This window comes from Macrosteles quadrilineatus, unplaced genomic scaffold, assembly GCF_028750875.1.
Source record: "Macrosteles quadrilineatus isolate MER2022 unplaced genomic scaffold, UCM_ALF_1.0 Scaffold_2__2_contigs__length_208266976, whole genome shotgun sequence".
Taxonomy (NCBI): Eukaryota; Metazoa; Arthropoda; class Insecta; order Hemiptera; family Cicadellidae; genus Macrosteles; species Macrosteles quadrilineatus.
The window spans coordinates 199440238-199456432 of record NW_026542595.1 but is presented as its reverse complement, the minus strand read 5'-3'; the positions used below and the strand labels follow the sequence as shown (position 1 = coordinate 199456432).

Sequence of the window (16195 nt, the reverse complement as noted above, 5' to 3'; positions counted from 1 at the left end):
TGCTATATGTATTTTTGAATAAATAATAATAATAATAATAATAATAATATAAATTAATCTAATAACAAGTAGAAAATTACAAAACTGACAGTAGTGAGGAAAGGGGTTTTATGGGCATGCGTATCCTCTCTATCACTTTAATTGACACTATGTAAAAACATTATAATAGCTTAAACTATTTATTTTAACGCAATAATACTCCTCTTATTTTATGCATATATAATTTTAAACAACACCCGGCTGTGATAATCGTTATTTTTTATAAAATGGACTTGGTGACAGGACTATCTGCTTAAAGACAGTGAAAATGTTACTATCTCTCTATTTCTCAGCACTCATCCTCCTTTAAATAAGGAAAGTCTTGAATTGGAATAAAATATTATATAATCAAGTTGTACATTTATTTACTAATAAATTAATCAATTATTTAAGATGGGGACGCCACTATGGGCGTATTTTAACTCAAATATAAGTGAAGGATGAGTGACACTATTTTGTAGTCTTGTTAGTGACTAAGACGACATATTCTTTATACACAGCTGTCAATTAATTAATAACGCATACAGCTAATGGCAATTAAGGGAGTAAGGAACCTTCAGAGTTTATAGTGTAATCTGAACCAGATTTTTTGCCATGGTATCAACCATGGTTTTTGTCATGGTAGAATTAGTCTAATTATCAGGTTAGTACTGCAGGTAGTCATAGTACTCATTAGTGCGGACGTTAATCCACAACAGGGAGTATCGCATCCATTGTGCATGTCTATAAATATTTGTGACCTCCTAGTAGCTGGATTACAGGACGACTCCACCGTCTATATTAATGGTTGAAGCAATAAACATCAAGGAACTTATTTTAAGATTATTTAATTAGTGTAATTTATGAGGTAAAAGCTTCATCATTGACTAAGTTCAGTTTGTCATTATAGTCAGGAGCTAAACAATCAGCTGTTTTTGAACCATCAAAAAAATTCATGCAATTTGTAACAATTAAGACTGCGTCATCTATGAGCATTATATTTACTTAGTAGCCATGAATATTAAATCATAAAACGGTATGGATCATTAACATAAACAAATGACGTAACCAGTCCGAATCCTATACCAATAACATTAACACATGGACAGTTGCATTTAAGTAATATAAAAATGGTTTTTGATTTCGGGCCATTGACAACATTTTTTGGGTTTATGATCCATACCACTTTCTGTTCTAATATTCGTGTCAGTGACGCTTTAGTATTCTTCAGGGAATACCTTCTAAAACGATGTACTTTAAACACAGATTGACGTACAAAAGAAAGGATTGTTGGAAGTGTTCAGTCGGTTTGCGTTGGTTGAGTTTCATCTCTTCTAACACAAAGCCAACATGATATCGTCCCAGCCAAATGTAGCGACGTAACACATAACGTCAAAACGATCAGTTCCTTTGTTGTCTTTCGACATATAGGCTGTGATACAATAATGGCATCGTTTTAGTGTAGATCAGATGTTAAGACTTTGATAGCTTTGGATTTCTTAAAAGGCATTTCAATATTTTTTTTATACAATACTTTGAAGAAATTTAATGTTTCGTTATTTGAGATGACAAGGGTATATTTATTTTATGTCTAATGAATTTTCTTCTTATTTTTACTATTTAAATAATTACATCTTACTACAAATAACCTATAAGATTTCGACACATTAAGAACTGTTTCACTTTATTGTAATTACATATTATTTTTGCAAGTTTTATATTTTTAAACAAAAAAAAATTATAAAAAAAACTATGATAGACGTTATTTTTTTAAGTAACGTATGAGTAAAAGAGATACTTAAAATGGTAGTAATGTCTCTTGTAAAATTTCGGCAAAAAATATCCTACAACAAATTGTTATCATAGATAATTCAGTTAGTTTGTCTTTTTTTCTTTCATTCTTAAACATTGTGATAGAACCGCGTCTGCATTTGATACATATGCTTGGAGTAAATGGGTGGATTTAATATATCAGCATCTACACATCACATATAGATAATTATTTATGATTTGTTAATGGATATGAAACGGTGAATCCAACTCATGGAAGTATTGAAAACTGATAAACTTATTTATTTCTTACTTAATAAACTATAAAGAAACATTATTAGTCTAACTAATAACGTAAATATGTAAACCAGAAATATACATGTACCAAGTTCATTTGGCAAATTCTGCCTTCCTCACAGTTCAATATGCCCTATTTCGATATTAAATTTTAGATCAAACACATAATTGAGATAGAACAACCCCTAACTTGAAATTGTTATTGTATTAAAACTGAAATAAAATTGTATTAAATTTACCATGTAAAAACTGCAATTTCGATTCATTAAAAACATTAAACACACATACCTAAGGTTTTTCACAGCTGCATGCACAAGCCACTTGTATGCTCCGTCTTGAGCGATCAGAAAGCCATAATCATACGAACGTGCACCAAATACGGATGAAGAATAAACTCGATTTCCCGCCAAACCTAACGCCCTGATCCCTTTGGCGGGAATGTGCTGCAAGATAAGAGCGCTCATAAGCTGATGTGTACGTGATGTACTGATGCGTTTCCGATTCCACCTCTAGACTCAAATTTGGCGCAAATAACTTTTACCTGTACACGAAATGTACCATCAAACATACTTGTGGTTTCAAGTAAAACGAGAATTTGTTGCTAAATATCTAGTTATTTTTTAATTTTATGTTTTTAATTTTTCAAACTCATTAAGACGTTTGAAAATAAAATATGGAAATATTTCAGTTTAATAGGACGTTTTTGAGGTTAGGAGTTAAAGTCTGGACTATCATTTTAAAGTAATGACTGCTTTCTTTAAGCCTGGCTGTCACTACGTTTAGTAGAGGTACTTAGGTACGTAGGTGTGTGTAAACCGTTCTTGCTGTCAAATTTGGCATCAAATGCAATATTATTATCAATCGATATTGGATTAAGGATATACGTGTCTGTAATATTAGTTTTGTATATTTATTTTTGTATTTACTTCTAGTACAGATTTAGCAATAGAAAAAAAATATTAATTTATATTTTTACAGAGGTAAATACTTGCTTTTTCGTAATAGATTGATTTGGGTATAATTTTTAGTAATGAATAAAATGGCTTGAAATGGATATTTGGGTATTACATCAGAATAAAGTGTAACAAAAAGCAGCTTGAGTTTGCCATACTGTTTATACGGTTTGGTCTAAACTAATACAAACAGAAATTGTTTGTTATTTGTTCTAAAAATACATAAACAATAGTCGACGTAGCTTTTTGCAGGTTTCAAACTAATAACAAAACCAAATAATATTGTTACTTATTACAAGTTTCGACCACTAAACCTGGAATTTATACATTTGTTCATACCAAAATGTTTACGCGGTAATTTTTAACTAATTTTTAAACTTACCACTAAACAAAAATTAGTGACCACAATATTAATATACATATATAGTTGATAACCTTAATTAAACAATCTCATTTTCTTAATATGAAAAAAACTTAATATGAAAATGGTTAAGGATATTTACAACAATTAAGGGAAATTTTAGAGAAAAAACACGTTTGGATTAATATCCAACCAAGCCTTGTGATAATGTCAATGTCCTCGACCGATTTAAGTCAGGCATCTGAATGCGATCACCATAATGTCATAGATCCATCACACTGAGAAAAAATCGAGTTTTTGACCTTAATGGTATAGGATGTAATGGACGTTCGTTTGTCAATACATATGTTCAGTGTTGAAGTTATGTGTCTGTAGTCATCACACAAAATACAGCAGATAACCTCCAAACAGTCAACAGGAGAATATTGATGTTAATTAGCTTTTGGTTTCTACATTGTGCAGTTAGTGAGGGAATAAATTATACCTATGATTCCTAATTTGAAATCGTCGTACACAAAATATCGAAGAACCTTCGGACTGCGTGAGTTTTACTATAAGTAAAGAGTTTTATGAAGAATGTACCAAATTTCTTTGGCATCAACCGCCTTATAAGATGGAATTCACTTGCTGTGTTAAAATGGTTTTAGTGAGACTGTTACTTTAATCAGGATTAAATTGACACTAAAATTAATTTAAAGAATAATTAAAAACTGAGCTCCTAGTACTAAAACAGCAGTTTTTATCAGTATTTAACTAAATAAACAGCAAAATAGAATTTTGTCGATTCGATATACATACAGTATTTACCCAATAAAAAATTTCCCTAGTAGTGTATATTAGTTCCTGTAGGTTAACACAATTCCTAACCTACTGAGTTTAGTTTTTTAAATGTACCATGATTTAAAAGACTTAAAATTGTAGGTCCCATTACAAATTATTTAGACTTAAATAGGAAAATAATATATTTTTATAATTAAATAAGAATAATATACAATAAAGATACGAAGTAACGGGTGGTCCATAATAACTGCTAAAATTTTGTTTTGTGACAGCTCAACTAATTCATGGGTTAGAGAGATGATTTTGGCATTAAATGGTACATTAACCAATATATTATTTGGTAGCTGTCCAAACTATATAACTTTTCTAATGGAAATGGCATAAAAATAAATAATGAAATTTATGCATTGTCGAACAATCGTCGGTTGTCGTCAACTCGCCAACACCCAGTTGCAGCTGCCCGGTCTCCAGTCCAGCGAACACATAAGAGCAATCTTGGTCTTATGTGTTCGCTGCTCCAGTCCTAACGCCTTGTGATTACTAGTTGTGGGGCTACATGAAAAGCAAGGTATTAGCCACAAAACCCCAGACTATTACAGATCTGAAGAACAGCATCTGTAAGAAATTGCCTCAAAACCAATACCCATGGTTGGTTGCAAGTTTCCAAAAAATACTGGAATCACGATTGGATGTCAATGGACATAATATGAAGAATGTCATATTCCATACGTAAAATGTTTTAGGCATGTAAATATTTTTAAATATTTCTCTGAGGTTTACTAAACTGTAATTTTTATTTTAAACAGTGTTATTTTATTTATTACTTAACACCCGCAAAACAAACATTGCATAGATTTCACACATTATTAATTTTTTTCACCTCCATTTAAACAAGTTGAATAGTTTGAACAACTTATGGTATCAAAAATTCTATTAATTAAGGAACCATCCAACGCAAAAATAATCTCTCTACCCCTTAAATTAGCTGAGCTGTCACAAAACAAAGTGTTAGCGGTTATTATAAGGCAATTTGACAGATTTATAAGGGTTTTATTACTTACAGTAAAATAAAGAATAAACGTAATCAATTTTAACTTTATGTTTTTCATCTGAAGGCACAAAACAAGTACATTAGTACTACACGACCCAAGCGTTACAAAATAAAGTGTATATTAATATACTTAGAGTAGTTTGAGAAATTACATAACTCGATGAATAAAATACTTGATATCATAAACTATGTAACTATTCCCTAATATTAATAACAAACATACTAAATGTTTCAATGTTTTAAAATTCCTCACACGTGCTGTACTTAATATGAAAATTCAAATCGTAAAATAACGGTTCTACGGCTAAACACGTATGAGTAAACCAGTTTAAAAACATGGATTTCTTCATCAATAAAAAGCCGGACTAAAAAAGGCTCACTGGTAAAACTTTGAGCGAAATGTTATCCAAACAAACGCGTCGGGCCACAGACCGTTTCATGTATATTTGATGAACCGTTTTAGAAACAATATAAACTAAAATCACCACTTCATCGGTAACCCACAGGGATCTACACGGCTGGAACTATCAGATTGGGTTTGAAATAATAATGGGGAATGTTCAAACAACAGTATTCCATATTGATGATAATGTATTATTCCCTGCCATCAACATTAATAATTACCTTGCTTGGACGAAGCTCCTAATGAGTAGACAAACCATAAGAGAATATTTAATTTTGTTTTAAAGTGTTTGATAGCAAATTGTATTTATATTGTTTTCTTACTTTTATTTACAAACCATCCTTCCGATAGAAAACGCTTTAAATAGTTTTAAACAGTCTAATTGTAGATGAATAATTAATTCCAAAATATGATTCCTAATTAACCCCTTTCCTTAAATAATGACCCTATGACAGGAAACCAAAGGTGGTTAAATGAACAGTTTTTTTTATTTGTTTAGTGTGAACTCTTGATAATACATTAATAAAATATTTATTATATATATACACGAATTACTTATTAATAGTATAGATCGTCCAGTGGTCAAAAACTCGACCAAAATATGTAATTTACAGAGTTCTTTATTTTCACTTCATGTTGTAAATAAAACATGTGATTGTAAATAAAACATGTTTCCATTTGTTTTGATTTTCTGTTAATATTTTGTTGTTATATCGTCACCAACATGGCAACCCATAAGGCCCATGTTAATTTTTTTTAAATTTTCAACTTATTTTTTGGGCTTATTTTTGAACTTTTTTTTAATTTATAAAGGGATTCTGCATATCTACATAAAACTACCTCTCTAACAATATGCGTAGATTTTCCCTGCGATGCACACAAGCTGAGAAAAAAGGTTTTAAAGAAACATGCTTGCCTATTATATATAGATAAATATATTGAATTAAGGGCAACTCATCTTTTTTTTAATTTACAACACCAATCAAAATATATATTAACATATTTGGTAGAGATTACTATTTAATCCATTTTACGTTTAAAATTAAACAAACAGTGTTTGTTTTATTATTACTCTCTTTAAATATCTGTTTTTTTCGTTGGTAATACAAGAAAATGGTTTTCATGAGAAATCCATGTTGGAAGTAATGGAAGTTTAAAGTATAAAGTAATTGAGTTACAGAGCTAACTTTGAGTTTGTGCAACTTGTGATTTCGCTGACCATTTCAGATTCTCTGTGAGTGTTTTTTTTTTTACCTTGGTATTATTTCGCAAACCCAGTTTTTAGCTGATAAATATATCTACCACTCTGAATTCGTAGTTTAAATTGTTTTTTAAGGTACTGCAGGTATATAGTAAAGGTTATATTTCTTATTGATTCTACATTGGCATTACGTTTATGAAATGTAATTTGATATGTAATAATTTTCTGGTGTGATTAGCATTCAGTTGAAATACATTTGAAGGAATACGCTATTATTGTAAAACCTATCATACTACAATATTTTGAGTATAGGCTACTAGTATACATTATTGGATAGTTCAAAAATAGAGTGGGATTATGTTATTTGAATTTGCATTATTAAATTTTAAATGGGATACAATAATTAATAATCAGTTATTATTTTAAAACGTTTACGTATGACTTGTTTTAAACTTACTAGAATATTGAAAATTAATAGGACACTTACCAGTTTTCATCCAACAGTATCTGAAAACATTACAGTTTCATTAACATTAGGTAACTGAAACTAATATCATTTATCAAAAAACCACCCAGAATTTAACTGGTCTTATAAGCAGTCATATAAAAAGAATAAATCAAACGTATATTGATTGGTGCATTAATGAATGAGTTAGATTATACTTATACAGCCTGTGTAAATGAATATTCACTCATATTCAATTAATATAATATCACATCAGGTCAGTGTGTATGAAACTCATGTCATCAAATGATATGAGTTGTTCGTAATAATGCAGAAATGAACGGGGTGTAGATATTTTTGTTTAGTTGCTCCAATACTGTATTATGTAGCTTAGACTTCTTTAGTTTGTGATCCATTAAATTGTTTAGTGAAAATTCATGCATTTTTTTTGTATAATTTAATTCATTTTCACTTGCATTTAGATTTTCATTTTCGATGGATCGAAAGTTTAATATGATAGTAATTAAACAATAATTCGAAACAAAAGAAAAGAGATAAACAGTAGTTAATTAGCAAATTTAAAAATATGAAACAGGATTAACTTATCAATCAGTTCGATGATACAACAATCATAGATGTATATAAATATATGTGGTATGTTATTGCTTTGATTTAGTCAATAAATGTTGATATGATGAGATAAGTTTAGTTCTTGGTCTTTTAACAGCAGCTTAATTTTTTGAGTATTTCGAACATAAAATTATTTTAAATGTTAACTTGGCTCTCTTGGACCTAGACATGTTCACCATATTTATATTGAGAAGAACGGTTTATTAAACAAATAAAAGGTTCGTGCATGAATATTAAAATACGAGTTTTAGGAGGTATCTTTGATGTGCAAGACATTGATACAAATATAAAATTTTTGTTTCTAGCTTCCAGTTGTGTAAAGTATTCTTAACACTCATTACATTAACCGTGCTAACAGATTTTTAACAAATCCAGGCTCAACGTTTGTTGAAAATTTTACTTACATATATTTATGCCTAGTTATAATGTCAACATTTCAAGACGTCTCTATGGTTGGCCTTATACAATAGATGAACTTGTTGATATGATCTTCTATGAAATATATAATAAAATATCTTGTAACAATAGTTGGGAGCCAACACATTTTTTCGACGATAGTAAAACTTTCAATATGCTGTTTGTAAGACAGAATTTCTGAAAGTATGTACTTTAAAACATAATGGAACCTAAAAACAAATTTGTCACAAAATACAAAATCTAATCAAATTAAAGTTATATTCCAAAATAAATTTTAATAAATAAAGTTCCATCCATTTACAAAAAAAGACTTCATAAATATTGACTTATTCACTAACAAATTAGTCTCTGAAATTAGGTTAGTGGGAAATAATCTATTTGGTCATCACTGTTGATTAACAGTTATGGCGACGTTTTGGCCAATTCCTTTTAAGAATCCGCCTGAACGGGTTCCCCTAATTATACTATCTTTTTTTAACTAGCTAGATGAATTCGGCAGTTCATATCAATTACCAAACAAGTTTCTCGTGACGTATCTTAAGTTTTTTCGACAGACTGTTTCATTGACCAGTAACGAGAAAATATGTGCAATTCGTAAGACTCACTGGTCAAAAATATGATAACTAAAAATAAAATAACTTTCCTAAATCTATCACGATTCAGACTTTAAATTAGAGATTTGACGTTTGAATGTGTATCTAGATTTAATGCACTTAAATAAGTAGAACTACTAGTATTTTAAGGTTACACGCAGACAAATTCAATCAGAATTGTAATTTTTCACCCGATATTGTAGTTGTTTTGATTAGGAGTGAACAATAATAATGAATGGCAAACCATTTGACGTTGAAATATTCCATTAAACGTATGTAGGGTTTTCTGAAGGTAAAAACGCCCTTTCTTAATTTTAGGAGATATATTTCACTATTGAATATATGTATTTACAGCCACGAACCTTCTTTGAAAAATATATTTTTTTAGTTTCTATTTTTTTCGTTTTAATTTTCACACACAATGGGAGTCATTGGAAAAATAAATAAGTTTTATTTTTGTAAACCTTCTGAGTCATAAATATATGTGCAAAAGCCTAATCGAAAATAGACTTCGTTGTAAAAATATCGTGTCTATGCTATATTGTGTATGTGTAATTAGTAAAACAATTCTTAACCGTTACAAGATTATTTTGTACTGAATAAAATCTGAAAGATTAGATTTCTTTAATCTAGTCGTTCATATAAACCGTTTATCAATATACATTAACATCGTTTACTTAACTTTTCAAATTGCATCAATAACCCCAATAGCAACGTTCAGAATACATTTAGTTCTTCAATGATATATCGTCGACTTCTATTAATCCTTCATACTCCATTCACACGTCATGGCGTATCAGGTATTCCTTTTATTGAAAAATGGAAATTAAAAGGTAAAAACAGGATGCTTTCATAATGCAGAACGACAAAGGAAATGTCCATCAGCGAACAGTCGGGCCTGAACTAATGCCTCTATTATTGTAAGAGAGCCATTATAGTTTTTGTTGCACCTTGTCCTACGGGCTAACCTGCCGAACCTAGGGTTTGTTTAGGGCGGCGGGGGGTAAGATGATAATACCCTAGGGAAACTTTAGGTTCTTCCTAAATTAAGTTGTTAAGCGTTCTCAAAATTTATTTGTGTGGAATTGTTTCTCCGTTCTTTCTATTGTTTCTAGGGAAGTATTTTCCAAAATCTAGGAAGTTTGGTGAAATAAATACAACCAAGAAATTGTGTAAGCTCTTTAAGAATAGTATAAAATAATGTGTTAAACATTAACAAGCAATGACATTTATTGAGTCTCTTATAGAAGAAAACCATATACAAAAAAATAATCACTTATGAGAGGTTTTAGTTACTTTTACACTTTTTAAATAACCAAAATCTAAACTTAATCCCAAGAAATACTCGTACCCTTCTCATATTCTTGTTGTTTAATATTTCAGTAACAAAAGCCATTGTTCATTTCCACCGTAAAAGCATTGTTCTCGTGAAGTGAAATCAGGACATTTAATAGTGAATTATTTACTCGGCAAGTTAAAGTAAAACCAAATAAATGTATTAACAACGAGATTTTTGAGTATGCTAAATTTACGACCAAAACTATATATATATATATATATATATATACATATATATATATATATATGTATATAAATAATAGTTGTTATCTTAAATGGTAGTTTAATAGTATTATCTGATTTTTTAAATTAGTACCTATTTAAAACTCCATATTTTACCTGATTAATAGAATCCGAAATCACTTGAGGAATCAAACAAAACTAGTAGAAACTCAAAACTAAAACGAAATTTGAAACTACACTTCGATCTTCTACAAAATCCTAACAGCACTGTTCTTAACAAAATAGTTCAATATTATTTCTTTAGCACTCATACGAAGTGTATTGTCACAGGTTCCATGGAGAAGACCGATGTGTTCGCGACAACAGACACCGCGCTACTGAGCTAGAGGGACTGTCTGTTTACACTCGCCCCATCCATTGTTGTGTTTAGGGATGGGAGGGGGGGGGGGGAGAACATTTTGAAAAGGCTTAGTTCAACAATAAATCCCCGATTGTGCTGAAAGGTCTGTAGAATAACAACAGGACATTCCTGTAATTCTGTAGTTTTGATGGTGTAACTTTTTTATACACAGATATAAATAAGCTTAATTACGTCTTTACTTGGTTTTTAAATACAAATTGAAATTAAAGACTTTTAATATAAATAATATAATAATGTCAAAAAAGTTAATAATATATATTAATTGATAGGTATTTTACTTTCATCAACTAGTAAAATTATTAAATCATTTGCCTATTAGGTCTTATGATAATGGCATTTGCAGTAGCATATTTATATGTATTTACCTTCAACCACTTTTATATTAGCCATCAACAATATTGTTTACTTACTTAACAACATTTTTGTTTTTTTAACAGCATAGGTAACGGGCAAATGCAGTTTAAAGATTGAGAGGGAGGTAATAAAATTTGAATTCTTTGAACTTAAATTAATTAGATGTTCGGATCAATTAAATTGTTAATGAGTGGTGCAATCTGTGTTTAGTACAATGATTCGTTGCCTCAATGTCAGTGGCAATGATAGGTTATAAAAGAAAACATAACCTCTCTAAGAAGTTATGAGTTGTGATTGTTAGTAATTTAAAAAATTTCGGAGGTGAAGTAGTGTACAAAACTCGCGTAAATAGTCTTAACGACACTCGTAAAAGTTTGGCACTCGCCAAGCTCTAACTTAAATGTCTCATAAGGTCTTATGTCGTTAACACTATCTTTATTCTTTACGTGATCTTTTCGTAAACTTTTATTAGTGTCTTGAGAGTAAACAGTATAAGCGTAAATATATAATCAGAAGTGTTATTTGACATATTTTTGTACTTTCAGGTAATTAAATAACACGTACGATGCTGATTAAAAAGTTATTTATTATTAAATATTCTATACAATTAAAATAATTTTGTAGGACTTAATTTAAATGACGAAATCAATCCTGAAATAGTTTTCGAAGCCCCAATATTAAGATAGCCTTTTGATAAATGTATTATTAAATGTCATTAAGTTGATAATGGCAACAAGAAGTGTCTTAAAATATATACAAAAAGAATCATACCAAATGGGTAGTAAAATCCTTTTAACAAACTTTGGATGCTGAATCGATACAAATATCGTTATTTAGACTGCACATAACTATTCCACCGTTCAGTGTGTTTGTATTATTTAGTCAGTCGAGCCTACGGCGTTGTTGTCATCGCTTGAAATAATAATGTCCTCTCGACAATGAAGGGTTAACATTGTATAGTCGGTGAATCGTGGAAATAGAACACCAAACTGAAAAAAATACATTAATACTGAACTGTGAAAATGCGTATGTTTATTTGTACGTATATCCGTTTATAGATTATAGTACGTTGCTTGACATATATGTTGCATTCGCTCTATATAGTTGTATGTTTCATTCGTTTAACATACACATCTTTTTATATGGAGACATTAATTTAATCATAAAGATATACACCAGTTGATAATTTACCTTTAGTTCGAATATTCAACGTGTTGTGTGTTCAAAGACAACTAATGGACACAAATATTTTTTAATTTAAGTTTATAATGTTTATAACACATTGAGAAAGACCATTTGATAACCTTATCAAACAAAAACTTATCAGTACAATTTCGAGTTCAAAGGAAGCATTAAATATAAATATATAAATACATCAATTTAATATTCTGAGATTCTGAGTACTTGAAAACATTTCGCTATATTTTACGATTACATTCAATGTACTTTCCTAATGTAATATATATTATTTTGTCAAACTATTATGACAATAGTCGAGAATTGAGAGTTTAAATTAGGTTGGCTGAATCTTGAAATCAAAACCTCCTTCACCATCAAACAAATGGAGTGATAATAATTTTTCTAAATCGTTCGTGCTATAGAGTTAAAATGATCAATTAAAATGATCAATGTACATAATCCTACGATCATCCAATATTAATAAACGTAATTTAAATCGAAACCTTTGAAATACTTCTTTATGATAAGCAATATCTGACCACAGTTCAAAATAGCGTTGAACCATCCATTGTTAAATAATAAACATTAAAAAATTAGTAAAAATTTACCTAAGTATAAAACAACAAAACTTAAATTGCAATTAACTTAAATGTAACGAGAATAGTTTTTTAGAAATGTATTTGCAACATTTCTTAGGCTATTTGTTTAAAGTATTTTAAAGTATGTTATATATATAATCATGTGTATTTGTTTGTACTTTAACTAATTATAGGCTCAAAAAGCTAGAGATTAAAATGTAAAGTTTTTGTAACTTTGCAGGAAAAAACCGTCATAGTACATAATACTCAGTTTATACAGGAACCTAATACGGATATGGTTCTTTGCCTCTTGTTGGTGTAATATACTAGAACGCTAAAACGGCTTGGTTTCAACCGGTTTAAAATCAAAACCGTGAAGGCGTAAGACATATGATACGTCTTGGTCCTCGGTGATATGTACCAACCCAGTGTTATTGTGAAAACAAAATACATAAGCCAGATTCGTTAAACATTTATCCGTTAAAATTAGATGTATTGAATTTCCCATATATTGAATAAGCTATTCATGGTTAAGACTTAGACTCATACATCATCGGCCAGATTTACATTTTCGTGCTGATGTCCCCAAAGGCCAAAATCTATCCGTTCAACGATAAATCGCTCGTTTGTACGAGCCCGTTAGCATGATAACTCGAGCAAAATCATCTAGTTTTGATTACATTCGGTTTGGTTTAGTTTACATAAACGTGTAAACCTACGTTTATTCGAACGAGTTAGTAAACCAGCATTGATGGGTTGGTCATGGGAACGGTTTTTTTTGAGGGGTGGGGTTGTTTTAGGGTTAAAAATTGATTAAAAATTGATCCCTCAAAAAAATCCAATTTTCCAATTTATATATATATATATATACTATTTTAAGAGCTTAAAACAAATAACTGAGTGTATTGACGTGTTTTTGTACGATTAGTTGTATTTTGTTCCATTTAATATTTATGGAGAATAAGTAAACCGTTGTAGTTTGCTTGGTATAGATATATTTTTATTAAACTTAGCAAAAAATCATTTACTTTACACTAAGCTATTATTCGGTATATTTTACTAAAAAAACCTATTACCCTCCCTGTAGCATCAAACCTTGGCAATCATCAAACCTAATGTTACTTAGATGGATTTAAGTGTAAATCTAATCAGGCAGATGAAAATTCCCTTGGTATGCAGGTTTGCTGTGGCAGGGGTATTTATAATCCTGAACATAACATTTAAATACTTTACTAAACATCTGTGGTTTGCTGTGAAAATGGTTATTTGCTAAGATTTAATAATCTATTTATGTAGACACCCTGAACTGTGAACACGTATATGATAAGAAAAAGGTAAAACGTTTTTAATTTTGTATTTATGGTAGGAGTTATAAAAAAATAGTTTAGTGAAATAGTTTTCCAAGTATTTAAAAATAACTACAAGTAATTTAGGTAAAACAATTGTTAATGGATTTACTACTTATCAAAACAAAATGTATTCAAATCAAATCAAATCATGTTGATAAACTTCGTGTCAAAATTCAATATAATCTATTTAGTGAGCAAATACAATATAACTAAAGCTGAAACAATATGATTGTTATCAACACTGTACCTGGATTACAAGTTTTCAGGGAACGTACAGTTGAATAAAACAATATTTACTTGTATTTAGCACTGTTTGCTGTGTGCGCCATGTGAAAATAATGAAATCTGCAAATCCTGTTTTGTTTTAATCAAGAGTGAACCGTTTTTACAGCCTGCAATATTGATAAATGCCATCGCACTTGTTTGCACAAATATATTGTGTTGTTTATATTACGGTGTAACAATATAGATTATTTTGTCGGCTTAGTTGTATTTTTACACTTAACGAATGCTTTTTAAGTCTTGGTTTTGAATACAAAAGCAATGCCTAAAATGGTGGTACTTAACCGTGATATCTGACCCTTTATCTTGTTTCTTTCGCTTAGTAGTATAAAAAATTGTTCAAACAATGTCGTTAAATTGTTATGGTAAAACTTAAAGTATTTGGCTTCAGTAAAAATTAAAAGATTATGTCTTCCTTTGTTTTTCAGAAAACTACACAAACATATTGAAAATGATTGGAGCGTTTAACATGTTATCAGAATACATTAGGATTAATTCGCATGATCTAGTGATTTTTAGGTTTTATGAACATGAGTGTTGCTTGATTACCAATTCATCGCCTATTATTATAAGTAATCCATCTATAGGTCATATTTATAAAAATTTTAGCTCAGTGATTGACTACTGCAAATCTGCAATCTGATATTACCTATGGATATTCAATGTATTTATAAATATTGTACGTTCTAAATGAACCTTTCTTTGTTAAAAACAACCAATCGTATGAGCTCTTTTCTATTGGGTTAAAAAATGAATATCTCTTTTCGTTAATACTAAGCTTTGTTTAGTTTTAAATAGCAGTAAATTATATATTTAATTATAGTTTTTAATATTTGAAAGTTTCTTTTATTCAATAAAACGAGAAGTATGATTACAGAATGGACGTAAATATACACTAAAAAATAAAATTCATACAAACACATATATTTTTGTAATTTATTTTTTGTATTACATATTCTTATAGTTTATGTTTTTGTATTACATGTTCTTATAGTTTATGTTTTTGTATTACATGTTCTTATAGTTTATGTTTTTGTATTACTTATTTTTATAGGCTGTGAAATGACTTATTCGTTTAGTAGTTTTGTTACAGGGTCCTTCGGTAGCTTCGTGTTCAAGGACCAATGAATCTCTTGACATGTTGACTCTAACTTTCAAAATTCTCGATTTTAATCGACATGATGAATTGTTTGTGCTAAGACAATGAAAAAGCTAATTTTAAAACAACAACCGAGTAACTTCGTGGAACACAATATAAAAATGATTCAGTGTTTCTTCGAACAAACATCAACCCTTCCATCATTTTGAGAAGGATTGTAAAATAACGTTCAAAACGCCCTAAACGGAGGTTCAAACCGAGGAATAATATTTTAAACAGCTAATCATAGTAATCTTTCTTTTCACGTTTGAAGCTGCCCGCGGCAACCGACCCTCCATTAATCTTTACAACAAAGCCCTAAACACCGTGGTGAGGGGGGGGGGAGGCGCTACCTGCTGCACTAAAGACTTCATTAGTGCCCGGTTTTTTAGTCAACGTTTGTTAATATTTGTCTAAAGCAGGCTAGCGGCGAAGACCCCACAGTCGGACCACC

General features: G+C 29.9%; 1 protein-coding gene across 5 annotated transcripts in view; it reads right to left on the bottom strand.

Annotated features, from left to right (window-relative positions):
• LOC128987785 (connectin-like) overlaps positions 1-16195 on the bottom strand; it is a 209468-nt gene that overhangs the window by 22023 nt on the left and 171250 nt on the right. For 3 of the 5 annotated variants that reach the window (XM_054408806.1, XM_054408805.1, XM_054408809.1), the window contains one exon: positions 7322-7341. The exons of 1 other annotated variant lie outside the window; for it this stretch is intronic. The gene's annotated coding sequence lies outside the window, so the exon portion shown is untranslated. Of the gene's footprint in view, positions 1-7321; positions 7342-10596; positions 10696-16195 lie in introns of those variants that run through there. One more of the 5 variants, XM_054408808.1, reaches the window with a different exon arrangement.